The sequence below is a fragment of the Phyllostomus discolor genome, chromosome 1 (genome assembly GCF_004126475.2).
Source record: "Phyllostomus discolor isolate MPI-MPIP mPhyDis1 chromosome 1, mPhyDis1.pri.v3, whole genome shotgun sequence".
NCBI lineage: Eukaryota > Metazoa > Chordata > Mammalia > Chiroptera > Phyllostomidae > Phyllostomus > Phyllostomus discolor.
This window is the reverse complement of record NC_040903.2, coordinates 54,693,736-54,721,315: the sequence shown is the minus strand read 5'-3', so window position 1 is coordinate 54,721,315 and position 27,580 is coordinate 54,693,736. Positions and strand designations below refer to the sequence as shown.

At 51.3% G+C, this 27,580-nt stretch overlaps 1 long non-coding RNA gene across 1 annotated transcript; it reads left to right on the top strand.

Moving 5' to 3' along the window:
• The first annotated feature begins 17,240 nt into the window (after positions 1 to 17,240).
• Positions 17,241 to 21,600, top strand: LOC118499964. The gene is made up of 2 exons (XR_004902483.1): positions 17,241 to 18,002; positions 21,273 to 21,600. It is a non-coding gene; the product is annotated as an uncharacterized LOC118499964 (long non-coding RNA).
• The last annotated feature ends 5,980 nt before the right edge of the window (positions 21,601 to 27,580 follow it).

The window sequence follows — 27,580 nt, the reverse complement described above, 5'->3', positions numbered from 1 at the left end:
AGTCTAGGAGTTCCCACCCGAATGCACAGGCCCGGGCACCAGATGTGAGACACCGGGTGGCAGATCTTCTCTTTAGAATTAGGAACAGGACTGCATCTTTATGTTTATATTTTAAGATATGTGTATATTTTCATGTAAAAGGCATTTTATATGTGTCAGTTCTGAGGTTCTCAGATCTGGAAAGAACTAGAATACACTTAATCAGAAAATAATTTATTCCATCCAGCTGTATCTTATATTATGAGTCCCCTTAAATGCTTTCTAGATTAAGGTGGGTATACGTAAATAAAAAAGAGTAAATGATTCAACCGATATTTATTCTTCACTTTCAGAGTGCAGAAGACTGGCTTTATGAGGTTGGGGATTTAGGGTGGGGGGAGGGAAAGGTGGGTAGGGCACGCTCTCATAGGGAGACATGAGGTAGACCCCAAACAAGGCAAGACCCCGTGAGAAAAATAAACCCTGGGAGCAGCGACCGCAAGGAAAGCAGGACTCCACAAGAGTGCTGGGGTGGTCAAGACATTGAAATGAGAGGCGGGAGGGACCATTTGACGATCTTCTATCTGCCTAAGAGGCTGTGCCAGTGCCAAAAAGCCCTCATGGACCCCCTCCCCCAGGTCTTCCTGCTTCAGCACAAGCAGCTCACATGGAAGTTGCTTCTTCTGTCACCTGCATCCTCCACAAGGTCCAGCTGAGGGCAATGCGACTGAGTTAACAAAGACAAGCAGAGACAGAGATTTTGAAAAGACAGCCAGTGTTTGCACTATAGGGGGTCATGCAGAGCCCAATGTACAGAGGCTTTTGAGGAGACAATTGTCCTCACTCTATCTTCACATCACGAGGGCTTTTCATCCCTTCCGTGGCCCAGCAATCCCAAGGAGCCAGTGGAAGGGAGTCTGCATCTGGCCCTGTCGGTGTCAGGCCAGCATTGGGATCCAAGCCCCACAGGGCGGCCAGGAGGCCTCGGGAGCCACTGATAAAGGGGGTGGAACCAGAGCCCAGGGTACACAGGCCGTTAGCTGGAGAAGCAAGCTAAAGACAGCTTCTACCCCAACCGGATCAAGGTTACCCCTAGTTTTTAAGAGGCTCCCCACCTAACACGAGCCCCTGCCCAGGACTGAAGGGCACTTATTGGAATAGAGTCCTCACCATGACCACTTTAAATAGCTCAGCAGTGAACTTGCAGCTGGAAGCTGCCTCAAAGTACTTGGTCTTCAAAGCTTAAGATGGTGGTTTTGGGTTATAAAGACCAATATTAAGACATTTTGAACATGCTCTAGTGATTTTTTTTCTCCTTTGTAATTAGAGGTGAGGAGAATTTCATTCCCATTATGATGTAGCCATCCTTTCATGCCATCAGCAAGGTTTTCTTGTGACTCTTGCCAACACACACCCAATCCGGTTTGGTTATTTTGCTGACTGCCCAGGGATGGCCACTGCTCCCTCAGGGCATCCCAGGGCCGTGTGCACCCAGACCCCCAGGAAAGGCAGGCCTCTGGAGGGGTGGCTTCTGGCTACGGCCGGCACACTTCTCAGATTAAGCAGTCTTCAGCAAGGGGACTTTTCCAGAAGTTCCAAGTCTTACAAGAGGTTTTATTTTGTTTTTAAACAATTATCAGGGAAACGAGAAATAAATCAACCTGAGTGAAGGCAGAAGTTCTTACTCCCGGAAACACTCAAATCAAACAGCAAAACGGTCCGCACCATCTCCCAGGCATGGCGTGTCCAGCACCAGGGCTGTCACGGGGCCGGAGCGGGTATAATTGGCCTGGTGGACTTTTTCTTGAGCTCTGTGCAGTTTTCCCATGTCTGTTCTTCATTGCATAAACTTGCTCATGAATTAAGTTTTCACAATTAAATTATATAGATCCCAAAGGGCGACTTTCAAATTAGCTGGTCAGAGCATTACACCACTACTGGTTTTCCACGAGGCAACCTGAGGCGGCTCGGGCCGACCCCATGTCAGGGGTGTGGCTCAGGCCCGTAAGCAGTGGGGTACACTCAGCATCCTTGAGCTGGCAACTCAAGTCCCCTGATGGCTGTTAATGACCATTGCTGATAGTCCAGGGGTAACATGGCAAGGGAACTCATTAAACATTCTCCAAGGCCTTGTTGATAATCTATTATTGGAAAATTTCATGGTGTGTGTATTTAAAATGTAAAGGTTCCCTAATTTTCCAGCAATGATTTTGTCTTCCAAGTCATACTTAAAAAATCATTTCTCATGAGAGTACCCATCGAAACAAAAACAGTTCTACAAAATATATAATATGCCCTCGGGGAGACCCTAAAAGATTAGCCATGTGCTGACGGTATTCAGGTGCTAAACAGCGGGTTGGAGCTGGGGTCTGGCGGTGAGTTTTGGACGTATGTGACCACACGAGGCGAGGGGGCTGCCCCAGGTGAGCGAGGCATCTTCCTCCATTCCCAGGCCTGGGAGGGGCCCAGAGCCCAGGACCAGAGCCCAGGATGAAGCCAGTTCTCAGGTCAGGTTGGGGGATGGGAAACAGGTGGAGGGTGCTCCAGATGGCCCACCAGGCTCCTGAGGGGAGGATGCTCAGTCTCAGCAGCCCACCTGGATGCATGCTCCAAGCCTGGCCTCCAGAAAGAGGAAGGGACACAGAGAGAAGGGCTCCTCCCAGAATACATTTGCTGTTACAATGAAAGGGGCTGCTGCATCTGGACTCTGACAATCCCTGTGCCGTTCAGCGCTCCCAGTCAAAGCATGCGTGGCAACATGGAGTTCGCTGAGATCTGAGCCTCAATATTTACACTTGTGGAAACTTCACATTTGAACAGAGTATTTCCCAAGCCATGTTTTCCCTGTGGTGATGGAAGGGGAGACAGACGGAAGCTGCCAGGACGGAATGACAGGGAGAGCTAAGGATACTACGGGAGGTCCACAAAGCCCTCCAAGCTTTTAAATGGGTGGGATGACACTTCAAAATGGGAGCAGACATTCTAAGTTAAAAATGAATGCTAGATTTACTGGGAGCTGAACTTGAAAGACTGGGTTTTTAAGTTTCTATCTATAATCAGTCAAATACCCCTGAGTCGGGAGAGGCCCTGTGGCTCAGCCCTGCCCACCAGGAGCTGGGGAGGTGGCGGGAGCAACCCCAGGGCAGACCCTGATGGCCAGAGCAAAAGGCTTAGTGCAGTGGGACAGCCTTTCTTAGAGTCCTCATCCAAAAGAGCCCCAACTGAACCCAGATCTGGCTCCTCAGAGAGCGCCTAACTGGAAGCAGTGAGTGTGCCAAGTTCAGGGCCCCCGGGGGGAGGAGGAGCATCGTGGAGCGCTGTCTGCCTTGCGGTAACTGGCGCCCGTCACTTTCCTGTCCCTGGCCCTCACACTGGTTAGCAGGACATGAGTGACTTACTCATTAGACCACCTCAGAGGCAGGTGGGGTGAAGAAAGCAGCGGGTGAAGACAAATAAAAGTCTCCATTTCACTCTGTGAGGGCAGCACTTAGGTGAAATGAGGGGTTTTTTAGGCTTCTTTGAAATGAAACCAGCAGGACCGAACTGCAGCTTTTTTTTTTTTTTTTTTTTTTTTGGCAAAGGGAAGGCCTGTGGCTGCCTCGTGCTCCCACCCCTACAATTAGGGCAGAGGCCACGTTGCTTCCTGAAACAAGATCTACGGTTCAGCCCTTAGCTCCCGGCGGGACACAGCTGCTGCTGTGGCAGTGGTGTGGTGGGAGGGGCAGGGCAGCCCACCAAGGCGGTGGAGGGACAGCGTGCACAGAGGCCAGGGGCCTCAGGCGCTGACCCTGCTTTAACCTTAGGTAACCTGCACGGCTTTGCTTCTAGCAGCCTAGTGATCTGGAAACACGGTGCAGCCTTCCAGAAGGCCGGGAAGACCTTACACTCAAGGGTGAGCTCTCTGGCTCAGTCCAAGGGACCATGGGGTCTGCTCACCAGAGGTTCTGAGCAGCAGTCCGGGACCATTTTTTTCCCTCACAACTAATGTGGAGTGAAAATATGTTTTCCAAGGTATAGCTCATCTTTCCTAGCTCCCTTCATCACCTCGATGGTTGTTTCAGGGGCTGGCCAGTGCCAGCTCCCGCCGCACCCACGCACCGGCGCCAGCCCCCGCCTGCACCTTTAATGATGTCAGGAGGCTCCAAAATGCTGACATGTGCTCCTGAAGTTTGGTTTTAAGTGCTTTCTCAGAAATGTGAGTTGACTTACCCTACCTGGAACGTCATTTGGAAAATGCTTGACATTTCTATAGCAGCGCATTTTCACATTTAGGAAAAAATGATGAAGAGAAAATAAGGGCTGGGCTTCAGTGCCAATTCTTATACGCCCCCAACCTTCCCACCAGCAGGAGCAGCGAGGGGCTCCCCATCCCTCTCCGACGTGGCTGTATGGCCTCAGCTCTCAGCTGTCACATTCAGACTCTGGGAAGTTCAGCTCCGACTAACAGCTGGGTGTCTGACAGCTCCAGTTTCTATCCCCAAAGGAACCTTAGTCCTAGTCTCTTAAATTGGCACATGCCACTTTCCTTTCTTTATAATGACGAAACCACAGAATATTAGTCAGATTTTTTTTATTGTGTAACTCAAGGCTACTATAACTGTGTGCAATAAAATCCATTTGGTTCAGGTACTTAAAGGAAGAGCTTAAACAGGTCCAAAGTTTCTGGCAGCTGTAGAACAGAGAAAGGGAGTTTCTGGGAGCGGAGGAAGGGAAGCATTTGGGACGCGCTTCTGCATGGATACCCATCCTCCCACACCCCCATGAAATCCATGTGGGCCCTGACCTGAAAGTCTTCATTTAAACATGGTTTCTAAACTGTTTCTTGGGAGATGAGGATAAACATGAGTTCAGAAGGACTGTTGAGCAGATAAAACTGGATGTGGTCACAGAGCTATCGGCATCACATAAAAGGAGTGTGCAGAATGAGGGATGCTGCTCCCATAGGGGGTCCTGGGCCTCCCCCTCCTGCAGCCGTGTGGCCTCCCATGGAAAGAGTTCAGAGAAATGCCTGAAACTAGAAAACCCACTTTTTCTGAGTTGTTTCTCATAGCCTGTCACTGGAGGTGCATCTCATCATATACCCCTCAGCTCCCTGCTACCCCTCTGCAGTTCTGAGACTGCTGCCTCTGTCCTTTCTACCTGTGACCTCCACGAGGGTCACAGCAGAGACCATTAGATTATCTCCCCTTCCCCAATGAGGGGTGCCCTCCACAGCCTCAGCAGAAAGCTGAGAAGCGCATGCAGGAGTCTGGTCACTCTTTAGTTGTTCTCTTTCAAGCTAACTCTCTCTCTCTTTCTCTCTCCCCCGCCCCCCATACAATATTGTCAATTTATTATTCCTCAGAGTCCAGCTTGGGTTTTCTAGAATTGAAGTGCTGATAGATTATTTGTGCACCCCAAGGATTAACCTTCAATGTTTTCATTTGCATTTAAACTAGATTATAGAGTCGCCTCAAATGAAAAACCCTCAAATACAGTTAATATGTGATCCAAACCCAGAGCATTGTGGGGGAGTGTCAAAGAATTGTTGCTATATATTTAATCTACCACCCACTCTCTGGCACCAATTTCTTACATTCATTCCACACACAAAATTTCAGAACTCCAAAAGCCTCTTCCTGCTATAGCTTCAGGCTCAGGTTCAAGGTCCAGTATCTCGTTCTCTAAAGCAGGATCAGGTCCATCTGGGTGCTTCTTCAGGAGCAGCTCCTTATGCCTGGTTCCTTTTGTTCTGAAGACCTGTGAACTAGAGAGAGAATGCCATGGCCCCCACACATCCAACAAACAATGGTGATATTAGGAAAGAAAAACTCCATGGAATGCCCTCCATTCAAAAGGGGAGAGGAGAGGAAGCCTCATCAGCAATTGGTCCACAGCAGTTTGGAAGTCCTGCCAGGCACATGTCTCCGTCTCCAGGCCCTGAGTAGGCTCTTAGTCAGAAGCTGTTATGGAAAATACTCTTCAATTTTTTTAAAGCCCTACTGTCTGTGAAAGCCTGTAAGACATGCCTCGAATATTGTTAGAAGCCCCACTAAGTATATCCTTATTCTTTCTTGGGTCTTAAAAGAAGCCTTACAGCTACAGACTTTGGATTGTCACCCTGAGGCCACGCTGTACAAAGTTCCCTGATTTTGATCTTTGTCCTGAAGCCATTTCTCATCAAGTGATATTTTGCTGAGAGACAATGAAGTGAGGAACAGGTTCATTATCATACGCAGAAAGTCCCGGCCCCTTTATACTTTCTCTGAGCTCTGCTCTGCACCTTAACAGTCCCTTCCTTAGTCCATCTCTTTGTTCTCACCGTTTATCTCAGGCAGATGGAAGCAGTCAGTGGTACATTCCATCTTCTGCCCAGTGTCTCCTCAGCCAGACCCAGGAGCTCACTGGGTGCCCTTGCTGTCTCCCATGTGACCACAGGTGACAGTGCTGCCAGGCGTTCCATCCAGACATCAGTAACAATTTCCTCACTGTCTTCTGACCTCTCATCAACAGTCTCTTTGAGGTCCTCCCAGCTTTTCCTCCATGCCTTGTCCCAAAGCCAAGGCCATGTATTGTGATTTTGTTACTGTAGCAACCCACTTCCAGGTAGTAACTTGTGTTCTGATTTTCTATTATAGCATAAAAATTTACCCTAAAATTAGTGGTTTTAAATAACAATCATTTTTATTGTTCTTCACAATTTTATGGATATGAAACTGTAATATAGAGCCTACACTGGGTCAGTCCATGATACTCAGCTGGTGGGTGGCTGGTCCAAGGGCCCAGATGGCTCTGCTCACTTGGCGGGTACTGTGGAAAGCAGGGCTATGCAGAGACTATCCAACAGAGTCCCTACAGACGGCCTCTCCAGCGCGGCAGCAGCGGGATCAGGTGTATTGCGCTGCAGTCAAGGCTTCCAGGGAGAATATTCCTAGAGACTTTTCTTAAGACTTGGGATGGAAAGTCACATGACATCACTGCTTCCATCTTCTAGTGAATAAAGTTGTCTACTGAAGGGGAGAGGGCACAATGCCCATTTCTGAGTGAGAGAATTATCGAGGAGTTTATGGCCATTGTTGGTCTTTCATATGCCTTCTTCTTCATTTCTGCTTTCTTCCTTCTGCCTGGAGTGACATGTGAAGGCTGGAGTTGCAGCAGCCATCTTGGACCATGAGGAGTTGTTGGAAATCAAAGGCATGCAGTGTAGATCTGCAAGCTAAAAGAAATCTTGATCCCTGACACCATGGACAACCACCAAATCCCTGATCTGTCTACCCCTGAATTTTTAGAATGTCAGAGAAAATAATTATCCTTAAGTTATTGTTATCTGGGACTTTTCTGTTACTTGTAGCCAAACACCTAACAATAGTTTGGGGTACAGTGTACTCTTTGGTAGCTCAGAGTTACAGATTGAGGAAACTTTTCTGCACCCCAGTAATCCATCCTGTACCCCATAGCTGGAATTTCCTGAAGCACCACCTATGGAGTTTGTAGAAGCTCCCCTATAATACCTTACATTGTGAGAGTCCTGAACTCACACTCTGATCTCATCACTTCTTTCAAACCAAATGTTCAATCAGATTAAAGTCCAGCACACAGTTTGGCCTGGACCTACCTCTCCAGCCTGACTTGCCCACACTCCTCCACACCCCACCCTGTGGTGAGCCCACTGTCCCACGTGCCCTGGGCAGTTCTGCCTGTGGGTGTCTACACCTGTGGCCCTCCCTATGTTTTTAGGAGACAGCTCAAATCTTCTTTCACCAAAGAATCTCTAGAATCACAGACAAAAGGGTTTCCCCTTCTCTGGGACTTTTACAGAAATCACAGTTTGAACCCCTCACTTGACATCACATTCCACTGTCAACAGAAGGTTTTGTTTCTTTATTTCCCCCATGGCACACAACTCAGTTCTCCAACTAGATTTCAAGTCACCAAAGGGCAGGGGCCTGTGTCACTCTTCTCTGGGTCTCAAGTGGCTGGCTAGTCGTGGCCAGCTTTGCTCCCAGGAGACCACACACGTGGAGCAAGCAGTGTCATCTGCCAGCAAAAATGCGGAGTGGAGGAAGAACATGCAGTTCACGAAGACCCCTTTCTTGCCCCTGGCACACCAGCCGGGCACACATGGCCCACCATTTCTATCTCCCTCACTGGTCACTCAGTGGTGTAAGTCCACCTCAGAAATCTCACTGTTCTTCTGTAAACCCAGAGGACAGGGGCCCAGGCTGCCTGCTGGGCTGACTGCAGCCTCTGGGCAACCTCAGCTGCCACTTGACCCACAGACTGCCGCTGAGGCACAGAGTCCTGTCTACTCCGATTTGGTTCCACACCAGCGCTTTGCCCAGCAATCAGGAACAACACTCAGAGAGGACACGAGCACAGAAATGAGAATGTCTCAGCTTTGCCTGCAGCTGCTTGAGAGAAAACCCAAGGTTCCCCTACCCAGTGTCCTGCTAGATCCCACCTCCCACACCCACCCCCACCCCACCCCCACAGTCCAGCCTGCAGAGAACCAGCACGTACCCTGCAGGGACATCAGATGGCCTGCAAATGGGGAAGGCAGCCGAAAACGGCACAGATTCTGACTTCAACCTTTGGCTAATCTCAGCACTGCTTTTCATGAGACCGGAAAGCCTGACAATGAGTAGAACTGACACCCAGGGAGATTACATTTAATGAGTTGTTTGGCAAGGGCTATTTATGAAATTAATTATCAATCACTTCTAATTATTTTTAAATGGCGTTTATTAATCCCACAAGGCTTGGGGAAATGCGTGTGCTACTTTCAGGACCCACGAGGAGAGCTGTCTAGAGACCCGGCCAAGGCTGGGCCTGCAGCTCCTGGCCTGGGGTGAGGCCTGGGTCCAGGGGGTGGATCCAGTGCCCAGTTGTCTTCCAAGAGCAGCAAGCAGGAGCCAGGAGAGGAAGATCCTGGCCTAAGCCAATTCTTACCCAGCACCTAAGACCCAGTCTCGGCCCCAAGCCTCATTAATAATTCAGCTCCATTTCATACAATATACCTGAAAATCTAGCATGCCCAACGTATGCCTCACTTATGGCAGAGGTGTGTGCCTAGCGTGCCCATCTGCACAACCAACAGAAGAAGCTCAGGAAGGAAGGGCAGGTGCTCAAGTGTGGACTCGAGCCCCTGCCTTAGCACACTTGGCCAGAGCACAGGAGCAGGGCTCTGGCTGCTGCTCCTGCCTTCTGAGGACCCTGTCTGGCCCACAAACAGCCAGGCGCACACATGGGAATTTGGTGAAACTTGGGAGTGACAGGAGCCCAAGTCAGCACCTCCCCCTGTACTTACCTGAATGGTCCAGAGGAGGACCCACTGTGAGGCTCACCCACCAGCATCTGCCATCCTGGCTGAAGCGTGGGTTGCTCTCTCTACTCAAAATGCTCTTAACAAGACATGCTGCATGCCACATACCCACACCGGGGCATTTTCTGATAGGCCAGAGACAGCTTCCTTCTCGTATGTGCCAAGGGCAGAAGTGGCAGCTTCTTTCTAGTTTTTGTGGCCAGAGCACTCAGCACAGAGCCCAGTACGTGGTAGATGTTTAACAAATGTTGATCTAATGATGACAGATGTCCCCAGACCTGCATCCCATGATTCTTAGCATCAACCACCATGGTGCTGGGAGCCCAGCACCCCCACAGTCTGGGGCAGCCATCAGTGAGAAGACGGAAGGCTGTACTCACGCAGGTGTCCGTTCTTGCTCCCCTCCCACCAGCTGCTCTGTAGGCTCCAACACGCTGGGGCATTGCTCTGCTTCCGTTCCTTAAAGCTGGCTCACAGGGACAGAGCAACAGTGGCCAGGATCTAAAGGCTTTGTTCCAGACCAGCCACTTTGGAAAATAATTTTCCTTTGAAATATGGTGAGTGAAACTTAATGGAGAAGTTTGCAGAATCTCATTAGTCAGAAGAGTTCTGAAATTCTTTCTTTCCTGGAAGTTGCATCAGCATTTCAGCAAACGTTCAGCCACAGAGCCTCAGAAGGGGTGATCCCCACTGTAATGCTCAGAAGACAGGCAACAAGTTATTACATAGACTAGTACTTGAACAAACATCAAAATGAGCAGGATGCTGCTGTTTGTGGGGCCTTGACAGAGACAGGATTTATGAGTCCCTGGTGACCTAGGCTGGTGCAGTGCTGGGCCTCCTTATCCTTACAGAAAGTGAGGTCATCCATTCTGACCTCTTTAGGGCTGACCTGGAATGTCTACTGAGAGAAGGCTCGATGCAAGTGAAACATTGACTTTGAAATGGGGCTTCCACCCAGAGCGGGGCAAGGTGGGGTTAGACATCTGCCTAGGCCTAGAGAGGTCTTCTGCCTGGTACTAGAGACTGAAGGAGATGAGTCACAGTGCAATAGGTCAGGGAACGTGCATTGCTTCCCCGGTCTGGACCAGCAGAGGCCTGAGAAGGCCGCCCCTGACTCCGATCACCCCGGTGCAGGCAGTCCGTGGGAGGTGTCCACCCCGGACCTGCCCCCAGAACACATGACAATCTGACTCACACAACAACTCAACTGGCCCTGAAATGGACTGGAATGGATCCAAGCAAGGTTTTCTGGAATCTTAGCCCTTCTAGAGCCCGTGGAAGGCCCTGGACTCCTGTGTTCTAGGGACACGTGTTCCTGGAGTTTGTCTGGTCCTTATGGTCTTTCCCATATCACGGGGTTGACAACCTCTTCAATCAGGGCCTCAGGCCTGAGGTACTGCTTTGTGTGTTGATTTTTTAAATGCAAAAGATTAATTGAAGAATTGTCCTTAATTGAGTATATACTAATCACCCCGCAATGATTTACACTTAAAAGATGAGGCACCACCAAAGAAGGACTAAATATTGGCACCGAACACCAAATTTGCCCAGGGTCCTGTTCTGGCTGCTCCCACCTGGCCTTGTGCCACGAACAGCCATGCCATTGCTTTGGCACCAGTTTCTGCCTATGAAAAACGAGGGTTAGGCTAGCGTGTCTCCCCTCCAGGCCCAAGTCCAATGGCATTCCGACACACGGCACTGGCTTCATTGCCTCCCGCTGGTTGTCACGCAAACTGCTCCATCATCTCCCAGGAACCTCTGGTGAGCTGTGGGGTTCAATGTGGCAGTTTGTCACCTCCAAAGGGAAGTTCTGGCAGCAATGACAGCAAGATACTAGAGGGGTATCCTGGAAGGATGGCATGTAGTTGGGAGTTATTTCTTTTAAACTGGCTGCCAGGAGCTGAGCACAGACTGAGCGGCTTCACAAATCAGCACCTGCAAGAGTTAAATCTTCGGTGACACATGCAAGATAAATACCAAAGGGTGGACCCAGAGAACCACAAATTGGGGTGTTTGGGTTTAGCACAAACTCCAGGCACCCATTTCTAGGGAGCAAACTGGCCATTTGGCACAGAGATTCGAGCCTGGGGCCTAACAACACTCAACACCTACATCACGGCGAGCTCTGAAACAGGCCTTGCGTGCGGGAGGGAGGGTCCGCTCACAGCCCCGGGCCTCTTCCATGGCCCTGCAAAGGATCTGCGTGGCTCTTGTTATCACCGTTTCTAGCTCCACACTCATGTTTTACGTCTCGGAGATAGTGTTTATTGATACTAAACAATGCTCAGCTGCTATGTAGAACATCTGTGCCGCAGCTGCCACGGCCCTGACGGAGATTTTTGTAATAGTTGTAGGGTGATTTGTTAGCACAGCACATACAGTACTGAGAGGGCTACGTTCTGAGAGTTCAGGGCATTAGGGATGACTGGAAATGTGGGGGGTTTTAAGGTTATTGTTAGGTGTGGTTCTGGGGAGGTTGCTTGTTTCCGAAATGTAAGTATCAATTGGAAACATGTTTATAGACGTCAGCAAGAAGGATTCTGTATAGATACACCCTCCCAGTACCCCCCCCCCCCCCCCCGCCCAAACAGCCTGAGAATTACGCTGGGGAAGTGTCCAAGGCCACAGAGCAGGTCGCTGGGATGTTCTAGAACCAAGCCTGCTGGTGACAACTAATTGCCAGCAGTTAAGCCTGTACTAGGCACAAAAGCAGGCCTTTTATGCTAAAGAGATTTCTGTTTAATCTTGCTTACTGATTTCAGAGAGAGGGAGAGAAACACCCATTTTTTTGTTCCACTTATTCAGGCATTCATTGATTGATTCCTTTATGTGGCCTGACCAGGGATCAAACCCCCAACTTTGGCACATGGGGACAATGCTCTAACCAGCTGAGCTACATGGTCAGCATTATGCCAAAGGGCTTTTTAAAAACTACTCATCAAGAAGGGATGCTGAGAAGAGGTTCTGATCCACTGTCCTTCATTAGCATGTGAGCACATCACAGTATTGTTATGCTAAAAGCCCTAAGAGGTTTAGATAAGGAATAAATAAATGCCTTCCATGTGTGTGGTGCCCTTGGCTTTGGATCTCTTTCCGTGTTACATTCTCCTAGGCCCACACGCACTCAGCATTCTTTTCTTCTGAAAAGTCACTCATTTTCTGAAACGTGGGTAGCGCCTTGTCCAGAACACTCAGCTACCAAATTCTAGTGCTTTCAGCCCTTCCGGGTCTTGCGTTCACACCTGCATTGTGTCTGTATTGTACACCTACTGTGTGCAGCGAACACGGCTCTAGAAACACGGTGGTGAACACATCAGAGGGGGCCCCTGGCCGCAGAGAGCAACACTGCAAACGTACACAGATGAGCATAGCATCTACTTTCAGTCTTGCATAGCCCTTTTCACTGTCTACATTTGGTGTTTCCTCTGCTTCCTGAGTGATGAGTGGGGTGGGGCTGCTTTAGAGTGGAAGGTCCAGGGAAGCTGGCTGACATTGGAACTGAGGTCTGAATTGCAAGAAGAATCCAGCACAGGCAGATGAAGAAGTCAGTGTGTTCTAAGCAGTCCTAAAAGCCAGAACACTGGGCGAAGCTTGGCTTGCCTGAGGATCTGGGAAGTAGGGTGGCTGGGTGGCGGGTGGGGAGATGAGTTAGGCAAGGTAGGCAGGGTCTTGCAGAGTAGGGTGTACCACTCCAAGTGCAAGGGAACCCATTGGTGAGTGGGGTGGCCCACGGGGGCACTGCCCCATTTCCCTTCAGGAGAGAACCTGCTGGGAGGAGAGTAGTCAGCTGGCTGACTGCTTCTAGTTGCAGTGCCACCCAGGTCCACCCAGCATGGGACCTGAGGCCACACCCCCTGTCCCACGAGGGACAGGGACAGGGGTATGCAGAGCTCCCCGCTGTGCCCGCACAGGATATCCAAAGCTGCACTTACTAGCCCCGCCTCTGGTTTCTGGTCCGAAGGCTCTCCCTGACCTTTCCTGCTCCTTCACCCCTTTATCCTTCACTCATTTTTCCTTATGAGCCTTCAAACTCCATCTTGCCTTTGCCCCGCAGAGAGCCCGGCCTGATGAAGTGCGTGTTTGAGGGCAGGAACAGAGCTGTGGGGTGGAAGACTGCAGGAAGCCAGTCAGGAGCCCATCTGGGAACAGAGAAGTGTTGGCCATGCCCTGGATGAGGGGCCTTTCAGACACTGGGACGAGGTTCAGATCATCCTCTGGACCCAGGGGAAATGCTGCCTTTCCCGTGAAACCATCTTGGCTGTTGCAGCTGAGATGAACAGTTCGACCATTCGGTGGGCGTGTGGCACAGGCAGGGCGTGGTGCCGAGCCCTGGACAGTCATGCCCTGTCTTCATAACGATTCCACTGAGGAAATGGGCAGACGGGCTTAGGCAGGTTCCTGGTGCAGGAGAGCTGTCCCGCACCAGGCATTTGTCTTCCTGGTTGTTCTGTAGACAGCTGGGACTCCTACTCCACATTCTCCCATCAGAAACTTCTGAACCCTCTCTGAAGTCTCAGGGACCAGCCCTCGGGTGTTGTACCAGCAGGACAAGCACTTCCAGGACCTGTGTGCTCCTGTCTGGATGCTGGTAAGCACCCCCTTTTCAGTGAAGGGCCTGGCGTCCCTCCCCCAGGCCACGCTGAGTCGCCGTGCTGTCACCTGGGGACCAGGTGCACATCTGTTGCAGGCAGCACACAGGAGCTGGAGGAGGAAGCAAGTCCTGGCCATTAAGAGCTGAAATGGCAATGACTTGAAGCTCATCCCCTCCAATGGAGGGAGGAAAGAGACCTTCCTCTTTCTTGCCTTGCTTCCCAGGCACCAGGGAGCCAGGGCCTCCTTCTGCAAAAATAACTCTTTCTTCTCTTTTAGGGGCCTTACAGCACCCACTTGGAGTACCCAGTGGAGGCCTACTGGCCCGCAAAGCCACAGGGAAGCTCGTGGGCAGAAGCTGGAGCGCCATGCTCCCAGGAAGAAAGCTGGCTTGTTCTGGGAACACAAAGGACAGCTGCTGGGCAGGGATGGGCTGTGCATGCTAATGGCCCGGGTGGGGAGAGGACATGGGCTCTGCCCTGTGGAAGGCAGGGGAAGGCAGCTCAGGGCTCCCATCCTGAGCCAGCCCTGGATGGGATCTAGGCAAAGTGGCTGCTGTGCACCCCGTTCATCCAGAGAAGGGCCCTGCACAGGACGCCCACACCCCAAGTGGGCCCAGCCCTCCCCCACGCCACCCTGAGTCGCCCATGCTTGTCGCCTGAGGACCCAGGCGAGCATCTGTTGCAGGCAGCACACTGTCTAAACATCCGTGCAAACTTAGACCAACAGGTCCTGCTGAAATGTGCTAACCATCTGCTTTTCCTTAGCTGTTTTTGAGCAAATTATGTTTATTACGTTAATTTATTTTACTGTCAACAGCACAGAATGACACAGTTGCTGCTAAACAACATCATTATGTAATCTCAGTCTGGCATATTACCAGAAGGCTTTTTTTTTTATGTAAATGGAACAGGAGTAAGTACAATGCTGAGTCCAGGATGGCAGGATGGTAAGGCCCGAGGTCTAGGCCTGCCTACACCACTGCTCACCTGTTCAGGGACCTACTTCTCTAGGAGAGACAGTGCTGTCTGGGTGAGCCTCGGCCAGGATTGGGCATCTGATTCTTCCTCTCAAAATTTCTTCCCTCAGCAAATCCTCCCATTTTCCAGGGGGTCAAGCCACAGGGACCAGGCAGAGTCCTGAGCAGAGACAGAGTATGCCACTCTAGAGCCCTCGTGATTCACTGGGGACCACCACCCTAAAACCCAACAGGCAGGCAGGGGTTGGAATGCAGAGTGATTAAGTTTGTGACTGCCTGCCCCTCAAGACCAGTAAACCCCATTCTCCCAGAGAAGAGTGCTGGGTGGGAGCAAGAGAGGGTGAGAAGATGCCTCTCAGAACCTACCAAATCAGTTGGTTCATCGTGGAGTGGACTGCTTCTTGGGAGCTGAAGAGCCTCATAGAAGCACCATGCTGACTCAAATAGTTCCTCAATTAGGTAACGAGCAATGTGAGGTACATGCAGTTTCCTGGGAGGAAAACAGAGCCTCAGACAGAGACCAGAGCTGCCCCCTGCACAGAGGCACAGGGTTTCTTTCATTCAGCTCCCAGGCCCAAAGGAGGCTCAGTCTGCGCACACCAATCCAGGCCTGCCTGTGCAGCGGAGGCCAGGATTCCCTGCGTAATGGAAGGGAGCTTTGCCTGCTGACCCCTCAGAAGCTGAAATAATCCCCAGGTGGGATTTTTATAGCACAAACAGCCCGCCTCAACAAGAGATTTGGTAGCCAGGTGGCTTCTGGGTGTCTTTGCAAATATTTGGTTTCTGAGAACGGGTCACATTACACAGTTTAATATTGGGAGACTGAAAGGGCTGCAGCAATCAGCCTTTGTCCCCCACTTGTCCTGCAGCCGCCGGTAGGCAGCCCATAAAAACGCGGGACTCATGTTCACACAGATGGCTGTTGGTTTTATGGGCTGGGGGAAAGGAGGGAGAGAAGACGGTCATGGCCAGGCTGCTGGAGAGTCTTGATTAAATGGGTCTCAGCTGCCAGGGACACCTGGGGCCTGGCGCCCATTGGGGACTTGATGTTCTTTGAGGGCTCCCTGCCCACCCCCTGAAATGGGCACAGGACCATCCTACCCTGCCTCCAGAGCCACCACCTCACCACCTCCTCGTCTCAGCATAGGGGTGACCCCTGCCCTTGAAGTGCGGCCTCTGCAGGGCTGGCTCTGTCCCTCCTGAACCTCAGGGCGGGGCCCCCTGCCTCTTGTGTTTCTGCCCTCTCTAGGGGCCCAGTTACCCTGAAAAAAAGGCAATAAACTGGCTCACCCTTAAAAAGGTGCCTAAATTCTATCTCTTAAAGGACAGTTTCTGTTTAATTAGGGCTTAGTTTTACATCAAAGAAATTGGTACGTTGTTGTGGAATGCAAGAAAGGAGAGCCTGTAGTCCTCTGTGCTTTCAGCTCATTCAGGGACAAGAAGAAAGGAAGGAGGGACCAATTCAACCCTCGGTGGGCCCTCCTCTGCAGCCTTGAATTAATTCTGAACACCTTGGCTCTTAAGGGCAGTCTCCATGGGACCACAGGGACTGTTCATGCTCCTGGAAAAGGGAAATAAAGAAATGCTTGGGGAGGTATTCTGGCCACGAGGTGGCGCTATTGCCCAGGGTGGTCGGGTGCCCTACGAACTGGGGTGGAGAGTGAGAAGCAACCACACTGGGGGAGACAGGGTAACTAGGGAGTGCTGTCTTTGTGAGTGCTCCCAGTCAGGAGTTCCTAACCCAGCAGGGACCGGAGGGCTGAGCTTAAATAACCAATTGCAAATTCTTCCACATCCTTCTCCATCTCTGTTATAAAGCCTTGAGATTCTCTTAATGGCTGGGGTGATGGGTTGGGGGTGGGTAGAGAAAAGATGTATATTGTGGTCCTTTGGATGTACGTGTGTAGGAGGTGCTGGGGAAGACACTGCTCTGTGCAGGTTTAAGCAGAGTGGTCCTAGTGGGTTATTGGGCAGTAAGGGCCCTGTTTCTGGGAGGGTGTGAACCGACCTCCGCAGGAGGCCTGGGCTGCGCAGAGTCCAGGCTGGCTACTCAGCCTCTCCGCGGCCCGCCCCAGAGGCTCTTCGCTCACGCCTCCGGGCTCCCTCCTTAGCTCCGGGGAAAGCAAAAGCATCTCTTCATGCAGAGCTTTCTTCACATAAAGTGATTACCACGTGTCAGAAATAAACTGCTGCTTTCTGTGTATAATCACAGAGCACTTCGGAGAACAGTGACTTTGGATCAAAAAGGAAAACTATTTCAAAACAAAATACTGCAAGCTGTCTCTGTCTCTGGGCGGGGGAGTGGAGGGGGGAGGACCTAAAAAACAAACACAAAAAGTCAGTCGGTATCTCCTCAGCACTGCAGCTGACTTCCTGTGTAAACGAAAACCATGTGATATTCCATAAATGTTTCCAGCTCTGAAAGACAGGAAATGAAAACCATCACGGAAAAGGAAAGCTGCAGAATAAAAATTCCCAGTGCAGATAGCATTACAGCGACAGTGCACGAGGACGAAGGCTGGGCCGCCTGCGCAGACCTGCAGGTCATTAGTGGGACTGCGAACGCGGGCGAGGCGCCCCGCACGCTCGGTGCAGCTTCTGTGGGAGAAAATACGGCGGCAGCGGTCACACCCACGGCGCTAGCGGGACAACTCCGCTTTCAATTAGGGACGGAGCTGAGAAAGTAGTCTTTTCTTCCCGCACGCCTCCCGAGGTCAGGTTACGACCTCTCCACTGTGTTCAATCGCGGTGGCATCCATATGCATGAGAGCTAATTAAGTCTGAAAGGCCCGGCTGGCTGGGCCCACCCCGCCGCGCAGGGGTGAGTGGGGAGTGGGCGCTGAGCCTGGCAGCCGGTCTATGCAGCTGCTCCGTCGGCCGCCGGAGCGCGCACAAGTGCGCGGGGAGCGCGGTGTCTCAGCGGCCAGCACCAGCGGGGCGAGGGGAATTAGCCGCGTCATTTCTGGCCAGCCTAGCAACACGTGTGTGCTGATCCTGATGGCTCCTGCCTGGCCACAGCGTCCCAGGGCCGCGTGCAGGAAAGGGACGTGCATTCTAAAGGAGACTTAAGGTTTGGGGCTGTACTTGGTCTGGCAGCAGGGAGTTGAGACCAGGATTAGGGACCCAGCGCAGGCTGCCCGTGGGAGCTGGGTAAGTCAGCCCACCTCTCTGGGCTCTCTGCATTTGCCCTGCTGGACAGGAGGTTGCTGGACCGGAGAAAAAAGGTCATGTCTCATGTCCTTTCCACTTACAAATAAGTCCGAGGAGGTCTAGCCAACCTCCATAGTTTCCCAGGCTGAGTGCTTTTAGGTTTCCCAGTTCACAACAAGCCAGGAGGTGCCTAGTTTCCATGAGATGGCAGTCTGTGGGGTTAACATTTTTACTTCTTCCTGTATCAGTTAAGACCCTTCCATTTTAGATTTTAGAAACTAACTTGAATGAGCTTCAGCAAATTAGAGAAAATTTATTGCTTGTGGACCCACAGCCTGGGATGCAGCTGAGCCCAGAAAGTTCCTTTCGCCTTCACTCACCTTTTCTTTCTTCTGCTGCTTTACTTTTGTAAAATAAAGACTAGTAAAGGTAGACTGAAGACTTAGTCTAGCTGGCACACCACATGGCCCCACCCACCGTTCATCATTTGACAGCTGCTCTAGTCAACAGATGGGCTTGCAGCAGGCCAGCTGAAAACTGCCACATTTCAGGAACAACATATGGGATTGGCCCAGCTAGGATCATGTGCTCAGTCTTGATCCAATCCACTGTGAGCAGAGCCAGTCACATGATACAGACAGGGCTGCCACAGGCCCAGCCCTGCAGATGGGGGCTTCAGGGGCGAAAGGACCAGAGATGCCAAAGGTTCTCTGCTACACTGACTCAGAGCCTGATTTCAGCTGGGTGCGAGGTAGTTTTCTCAGCATGGCTCTCTGGGCTCCTGACTCAGAGCTGGCTTCCCCTTATGGTAAAGAGGAAGGGCAGAATTCCCTCTGTGGAGCTCAGAGGCACCCAGAAGAGCATACCTGACTTTCCTCAGCTCCTAGCTGGAAGTCGGGAGTGAAGCCATAGGCCCTGCAGTGACTGGAGAGGAGGAGAGGCTGACTTTCCCTTGGAGAGACTTCTGTGGCCTGGTGCTGAGGAAGGAGGGTGACTGCTGGGGTGGGGCGTCGGCTGCACCCCTTCTGTCCTGCATTAGAGCAACGGTCCGAGTCAGGAAGAGAGGAAGACCAAGTATGAGATGGTTTGACTCTGTAAGAAAGCCACAGCATGAGTCTACAGGACAGGATGATGACACTGTGGGCATCATCATTCAGAGGGTTGCCGGGAGGGAGCTGGAGCCCACTCAGCGGGGCAGGGAATACACTGCAAGTCAAGCCCAATGCCTCCTGTTCTGAGGAACCAGAGCCTACCTGCAGATGTGACTACCTCATCAGACCTCCTGAGGGCAGAGCAAGTAGGGAAGTGAAACACTTAGAGCTCTTAGTCATCACAAATAAAACATCCTGTGGCTAGTTCAGCAGAAAATGGATTTATTAAGTGTATTAGTCAGGATGGGCTAGCCCTATATCAACCCCCAAAGTGACTTAAAACAATAAGAGGCCTATTTCCCATTCACAGCACAGTTCAGTTGGCTATTCAAGAACCCAAACTCCTTGCTGCTAGTGTCTCTACCATCCTCTAGGGTTCTTGTCTTCCATTGGATCCTGCTGGGGGAGGAAACTGCCCCAGCGGATTTAGGGAAGATGATCCGCAGTCTATCACCATTGGACAGAACTAGGTTGGGATCAAACCCAACTGAAAGAGAAGCTGGGAAAGGCAATCCAGCTCTGTGTGTGCCCAAGGACCAAGAGAACATGGGTCCAGTGAGCATGTAGCCATTCTCTTGGGTGGTTAGATGGTGTTAGAGCACTGCATCACAGAAGGAGCGAGTGAGAGTTGCGGTGACCTTCCAGGATCACTCCCTAAACCCAGCCACAGACTCCGTGAGCAGGCTGTGGTGGCCTCTCCATGCAGAAGCACTGAAGGCCTGAACCCTGAGTGACCTCACATGCCGCCTCTGCTAGAACTAACACAGCTTCAGCCCCAGGGCTGGGCTCGGCTTCGTCCGGGCTGCCGCCGCCACAGCCACCAAAGGCCCGTCTCTGCCATCACCCAAAACACTCCAGAAAGTTTGGAGGCATCAGGCTTTTCTCCCTTTCCCCCTACCCCCTCCCTGCCCCGCTTCCCCTTCAGTTTACACTTCCAAATTCAGGTCTTGAATAGGAGTCTTTAAAGGGTCAAGACTTCATCCTCTCTGCAAGCAAGACTGGGAACTTGAGTTGGAATTTCATTCTGGGAAGGCAGGACCCATGCTGTGGGTTTTTCCTGCAGTGAAGAAACAGACAGTCCTGAGACACATTTCCACCACTGAGGGTGAGAAGGGATGGAGACCTTTGGGCAATTGCAGTTCTGGCTCGGTTTGGATAAAATGGTGTCGAGGACAAATTATAAATTGTTTTCAAGCAGTTCTAAAAGTAAAAAAAAAAAAAAAAAAAAAAAAGGTCAATGGGCAGCAACCTAGGTTCCTGGAGTTAGGAGGACTATTCGAGGTGATCTGTCTAGTTTCTACACAGGAATCCCCCTCGACCTGTCCTGTGATCAGTCAGCACCACTGAAAGGTTCAGTGATGGGTGACTCAGTACTGCCTTGTAAGGCAGACTTTTGGGTCACTTTTTGTTCTTAGAATGTTCTTTTCAGTGAAGCAGAAATCTGACTTTTTTTTAGAACTGCCGCCGCCGGCTCCAGTGCTGCCCTGGAAAGCCACATGACACAAGTCTGTCCTTCATGTAGATGACAGTTTTTATGTTCTACTATCCAGTCCTTTTTGTACTCTTCTCTGGGCTGAACAGCCTTATTTCTTCCCCCGTCCTCACTTGGTGGTCTGCCTAAGAGAGACCTGTGAGTAGAAGGTCAGAATAACAGCTTCCCAACAGCCATGCTGTGAATCTCACTACTCCTTAAAACTGCCTCACAGAGAGGCATAACCACTCCAATTTGCCCAGTGGGAAACTGGTGTGCTGAGAATCCAGGCTATAGAAGAAATCCCAAAAACTAGGGTCCAGATCAAGATTTGAAACCACTGCCCCGAGTTCTACAGACACCACCTCCACTAGGTCCCATCCTCCCTAGATCCGTCTGAGGGCCCCCATCTGTATGCTGGGTCCCTGGGCCTGCACAGGTCCCCAAGTCCCGGGAGATCTGGCCTAGGTTTCCCACTGCGGGGCTGTCACATGGACACCTTTCAACAGTTAGTGCGGACAGTACACGGAGCTGCCCTGGGGACACAGGACTAAGTCCTCCGGGAAGAGCTTCTACAGCATTACCTCGAATGTGTACGGTGACTCACAAAATGAAAAAGGCCATTTCACTTTTAATTTTTTCTTTTAGGAAAATGAAAAAATATATATGTTATCTTTCCGAAACCACCAGCTGTCGTCTCCACTGCACTTGGCCTGACGGGTCCCCACAAGAAAGGAAGCACCCGTCTATTAGGGGAACCGTCATCGACCCCTGCGCAGAGCTGCTCTGGAAATGACTGCTGTGATAGACAGCGTCTCGGGCACGTTCAGACGTGGGTGTTTCACAGACACCTCAACCACCCAGCGCACGCACTCAAATTATGCTTCATTTCAAAAGTCCTAGATCTTTGCTGCACTATCTTCATCCATTCTTTTCACGGTTACAAAGAAAAATAGGTGTGTATTGTCAAATATCTGAAAATTCTGGCAAATGTAAAGAAAAAATGAAAATGGCCACTGCTAACAATTTAGTGCCTATTGTCTGGGTCGTTACACATTTATTTATGGATAATGATGTTAATGTCACCTTGTATAGACAGTGTGTGGACATTGAGTACTGTGTTCACGAGCATTGTGCTGTTCAGGTTTGTTGCAAAGATGGCTTTAGGACTGAACCACATCCCTTCCTCCACGTGCTGTCTTCAGTCCGGAATCGCCACGTGTGCCAGGCCCTGGTGAAGGTTCTGTCCACAAGTGAATCCGAAAGGCAACGTCTGGCTCCCTGGGGCCTGTTGTCACCTGGTGGATGGAAGGGACAGATGCGGGGATCGGTCATTACAAAAGTGATGGGTGCAATGGAAAGGGACAGGCCATCACGCTGTCAGCGGGGGGGCAGGGGTGGGGCAGCCTCCCTGAGGAAGTCCTGCCACAGCAGAGCCCCCCCTCCCCACCCCCCCACCCGCCGCCGGCCGTGTGCTGCAGGAAGTGGTCAGACTCCGGAGGCGGAGGCGCGCAGAACAGGACTTGGCTTTAACTGCGTGTGAGGGAAGAACGAAGGATGTCTTCAAGGTTTCTTGCTTGAGCAGCCAGGCGGGTAGCCCCACAACCAACCTTCTGGTCTAGAAACTACACTGTTTCCATTTTTTCTTTCTTTCACTATTAATAATGCTGCAATGAACATGCTTACACATAATTCTGTGACCGCCTCTCTCTATGTGTCCTCAGGACAGAGGGGTTCCTGAGTGGTACGGGATGGCAGTGTTTAAGGGTTTGATAAGGGTCTTATCAAGTCACCTTCCCACCCACGACCAGAATGCGAGGACTCGTCCTATAGCCCCCTGCAGTAACGGGAATGACAGTGATCGTGGAATGTGTGTTGGTTCTCCCAAGTGACCATTACTGTTCTAAGAACGTCACATATTTTCACCTACTAAATTCTCACCTCCAGCACTCTACAGTAGGTGCTGCGGTCCTCACATCACGGAGGAGCTGGAGGGGACCCAGAAGTGATCTCTTGCCTGCTGCCACCTCACTCGCAAGCAGGAGCGCTGACGCTTAACCCAGCCAGTGTGACTGCGCGGAGTCTTCTTTTCAACACGCGAGGTAGTGTTTTGTTTAATGTGGCCAGTTTCATACTTTCAAAAGTTTGTACTCCCTTGAACACTGGTAAATCTGAATATTTTAATGTTTTTCCTTTTCTATCATGTTTTTGGACATACATATCTGCATGTATGTGGTGAAGTATGTGGAGTACTTAGTATGGTGTGTCACTCGGGGTGTGTGTTTAGTTGTGTGTGTGCCTGTGGTGGTACATGAGCATGTATGTGTGGAGTAGAGTGTGTGTACTGTGTGCGTGTTTGTGTACCTGAGTGCGTTGTCTGTTTACACTCACAAGGTCAGATGGATCTGGAGTCACGTAGATCAGAGGAAACTTGAGCAAATTATGTTTCCGAGGGGATGTCAGATGTCCCTTTCCTCTTTGGAAGGGTCGGGGCCGCTGAGAGAAGACGGCCTGGGACACTGCTCACAGCGAGGCTGCCATGGTCTGGGTGTGTGGGGCCGTGGGCCCGTGCTCCACAGTGGCGTCTCTGAGAATCTGTGTGGGCCACAGCTGGTGTCTCTCTGACTGTGAGACACTCCTGTTGCACCATGAGACTTGAAGAGCAGCCAGAGACCTGGCCTGGGGGACGCCAAGCTTTGCCCAGCCCTCCCTGTGCGGTCAAGAAGGAAGGATGTGCGCGCTGGCAGGTAAGGGACCCATGGGAAGTCCCTCGTCGAGGGACAGGAGGAGGCTTTGTTCCACTTCTCTCTCCCTTTCTTAGCTCCACTGAGCTGCTTCCCCTGTGGGCCTTGCAGGGGCCCCTCGTCTTTCTGTACCTTCCTTCCTCTTTCCACACACAGATTTTGGGGAGCACTTGCAGTAAGGGGCTTCCCACATATTGAAGACCCTGCATCCTGCTTGAACACAAGCAGACACGGTGGAGGATGGAAATGGTATTGATAGGTAAAGCACTCAGACCCACAGCACACAGGGGACCATGAGCACCAGCACAGCATGCTGGTCCGCCCCTCTGAAGCAGTGGCCTTCAGGTAGCATCCTGGCCGGACCCCGGGGGGCCCTAGGACCTGGTGGGCACTGTCCTGCCTGAGCTGGAAGCAGGGGGAGGGAAGCCCCAGCCTGAGCAGGAAGTATAGTTGTAAATGGAGTGAATCTTTTTATTTTACCAGAACCAGATGTATAAAAGTACCAAGAAAAGAAAGGAAGCCAAAGGTTAAAAAAACAGACTACTGCCATCAGGAACAATGAAGTTTTATGGCCATGCTTGTCGATGGCGTGGTTTACGAGTGAAAACTCAGTGCCAGACTCACTGTGCAGGACGGGGCACAACCGAGGCCCCGCCTGCCTGGGGCGAGGGCCGAAGTGAGGCCGGTGTCCCGTGCATGAGCCCAGCAGTGCCTCAGCGCAGAAGCTTGCCCATGCCTTGAATTCACCAACATCATCCCTGTCACCTCGATGACCAAAGTCCCAGGGTTGTCCGTAAGTGATCAATCAGATAGTGACTTCAACATTGCATTTTTTGGCAGCCACATCTGCTGGGTGACAGTCCTATGAATACCAGATGGAGCCGGGTTGAGAAATGGGTTCACAAGTATGAGTGTATATACAATTCAGACACAATCAGAACATCACCTGCTCCCCTGCTCCAAACCCTTGAGTGCTTCCCACCTTTCTCCTTCCTTCCCCTCCATCCCCCACTCCCTCTCTCTATCCCTCCCTCCCCTGGAAGCAGGAGGCCTCCCAGGGCCCCACCCGCCCTCTGGCTGACTGCCCCACCCCACCCTGACCACCCTGCCCTTCTCCACCAGGCGGGCCCACCCCCACCAGAGGCCTTTCCTCCTGCCCAGACACTCTGTCTGTAGGTATCCATGTCTCCCCTAGCCCAAGCGGGGAGCAGAGTCTGTGCTTCTGAAGAAGATGGCTTGTATACCAAAGGAATTCAGGATCTGGCAGGTACTGGGGGGACAGGGATGAGAGGAGCTCTTGGCAATACGGGATTGAGGAATTAGTGGCTTAAAATGGAGAGAATGTATTGACTTAGGGATATCACTCATGACTCGGGCTCTTTCCTAGCAAAGATAGCCAGAGTGCATCAGTCCTCCTAGTGCCAAGGAGGCATCCTGAATGTAGGGCGTAATGGTAGACGTCGGTACTTGAGGTGAAGATGCTGGAGTCGCCCTTGCAAACTGTCGCACAACAGACAGGAAGGCTCAGGATGTAGAGCAAGTAACTGTGAGAGTAGATTGTGCAGTGCAAGGGAGGGGCACTCCTGGCAGTAAGGCACTCAAATCCAAAGACACTAGAATATTCTTTTTTTTTTTTAATTCATTCACTTTTAGAGAGGGGAGGGAGGGAGGGAGGGAGGGAGAGAGAGAGACAGAGAGAGAGAGAGAGAGAGGGAGAGAAACATCAATGTGCAGTTGCTGGGGGTTATGGCCTGCAACCCAAGCATGTACCCTGGCTGGGAATCCAACCTGCGACACTTTGGTTCGAAGCCCGCGCTCAATCCACTGAGCTACTCCAGCCAGGGTGACACTAGAATATTCTTGCTTTTATAGAGTGCCTTCATGTCTTCAGATCCTGAGGACAGGGTTTCTAGCAAGACCTACCCAGGCCTGGGAAATGCAAGAGAGCTTCCGGACTCATTTATGAAACAGGATACATCAAACCTGAACCCTTCGAGTTACCACTGGCTTTTCCAAAGTGATATGTGTGATGCTGTGTGCGCACCCTTGTGTGATCTGAGTGAAAGCAAAGGGAAGCTCATGGCACTCTGGCTGATGGAACCAAAATGCTAGACGGTGGGGAGTGCTGAGATAAACACAGCGTTGACCGGAGCCCAAACTCACCCACTCAGAGAGACGGGGAATGTGGAGACTGATGGGCGAGCTGCCCAGAGAGAGGCGGTGCCCATAGCCTTGCCCACCCCTCACAGTCCTTGGGCTCCTTACATCTTACAGAGTTAGTTGTGGACGGGCTTTTGTTTTGGAGCCAAACAGGACCATTATGCATCTGTTTCTTGTTTAAGAACTTGCAACAGATGTTTTCCTTCTTGCCCACCTTGCCCGTCACTCCCTTGGATGCCCAGCCCAGCTGACATGGGTGAACGTCTCTGGTCACGGGCCTGACCAGGTCCTGTGAGCATTAGCTTCCAGTCACTGTGGTCCCTCTTGGGCAGAGCGAGGGGCACAATTCACACCTACTGCTGCAGGGCATGGCAGGGCCTATGGGGGTCCTGGGGCAGCAGCACAGGCCTGAGGTACGAGCTGGAGGGAGGCACAGAGGCCACTGCAGGCACCACCCCCTTCCTCGGTCTCAGCCGGCTGTGTGCTGCAGACAGCAGTCAGCCAGTGGGCATCTCTCTGAGCACACACATCCAGAACCTCCCCTCCACTTCCCTCTTCCATCACCCCAAACTGCCAAGGCAAACGCAAGGCCCCATCTACAACCTGAGCTGGGCTGGAGGTGAGTGCTGTTAACTTAATGTATCGCTGGAGACGGAGGCCGAATGTGCTGACTGTGTTCATTCTAATAACTCGGAGGGAAAAATCCATATTGCAAATTACCTTACTTACTTTGGCTTTACATGAACTATTTATTCCGCGGGAACCGCAGCGTGTTCATCATTTTCATTCTCCTTGAGGCAGCGCGAAATGGCACACAGATGATTTAAGGAATTTCTCCTCCTCCCTGTAAAAGGAGGGCTAGGAGAGAATGTGTAGACACTGAAATCCTGTAAAAATAATGGATTCAGGTGGTGGCTTTGGTCCTTATGTCTGAATACTGTGACGTTTGGTCACAGTACGTGGCGATGCCCCTCCCTGAGACAGAGGAGGAGACAGTCATCCGTGACCTGCTCTCCATGAGGTCTCTGTATCATCCTGAGGGCATTGCGGCCTCTGCTGGGAGCTGGGGCGATGGAGACGTGAGAACAGGAAAGGTCACTGCCCACAGGGACGAGCATCAGTGATGCAAGAGGGTGTCAACGGAGTGTCTTAGACATTCAGGTGCAGGGCACTTGCCTGTCTGTCAGAAGTAAAGAGAGAGGAGACGCCCAGCCTGCCCTCCTCCTTGGTGCCTGCTTGGCCCCCATCCTGGGCTTCCCCAGGATCAAATGAGGCACATGACATCCCGTGTTTCAGTTTACCTTCAAAACCCAGGGAGGTTTAACAACCGGCTGGGGGTCAGACCCAAAGCCATGTCCTTGGACCCCAGATCTGCTCCCTGTCCACTGCACTCTGGGTGAAGGGTGCGGGGATTATTTTAAGATGAAGACACCACATAAAGGAAGGAGGGAGACAAGAGGACTACTGGTAACTGAGGACTCTGAGACTGCTGTGGGGGGGCCTTCCTAAGGACGAGACCCTGACCCCATAAAAAGGCCAGCTCCCAAGGTGGCCGCACATTGGTCTCGAGCACTGGCTACACCTTACAGGTGACTACTGCTCCGCCCTTCAGCAGGGGGCAGGGCAGACAGGCAGGAGGGGTCACTTGGCCCTGGGGGGTTGGAGGAAGGCTCCGGGAAAGTCAGGAGTCCATAAAAACATAGTTTTCTGAACCCAGGGATATTCTGGAGTGTTCATCAGAGCCCAGGATGGAAGAGCCCTTGTTTAAAATTCGTAATTCACAGCCATGTCATGTCCATCGTATATGAAAAAGAGGATTTTCTTTAGAGCCTAAACATTAAAAGGTCTTCGTGAAAATTTCAACTGAGCCTGAAAACAGTATTTTTCTGAGGGTTATAGACTGTTTCATTAATACTGAGACAACTACTCTCAATCCCTGGCATTTTGACCCATTTCATCAGACAACGAGGAAAAACCATATTGCCTATACTTTTGATAGTGTTGTTATATTACATCAGGTGGCAACGATTTCAACTTAAATGATTTAAATGA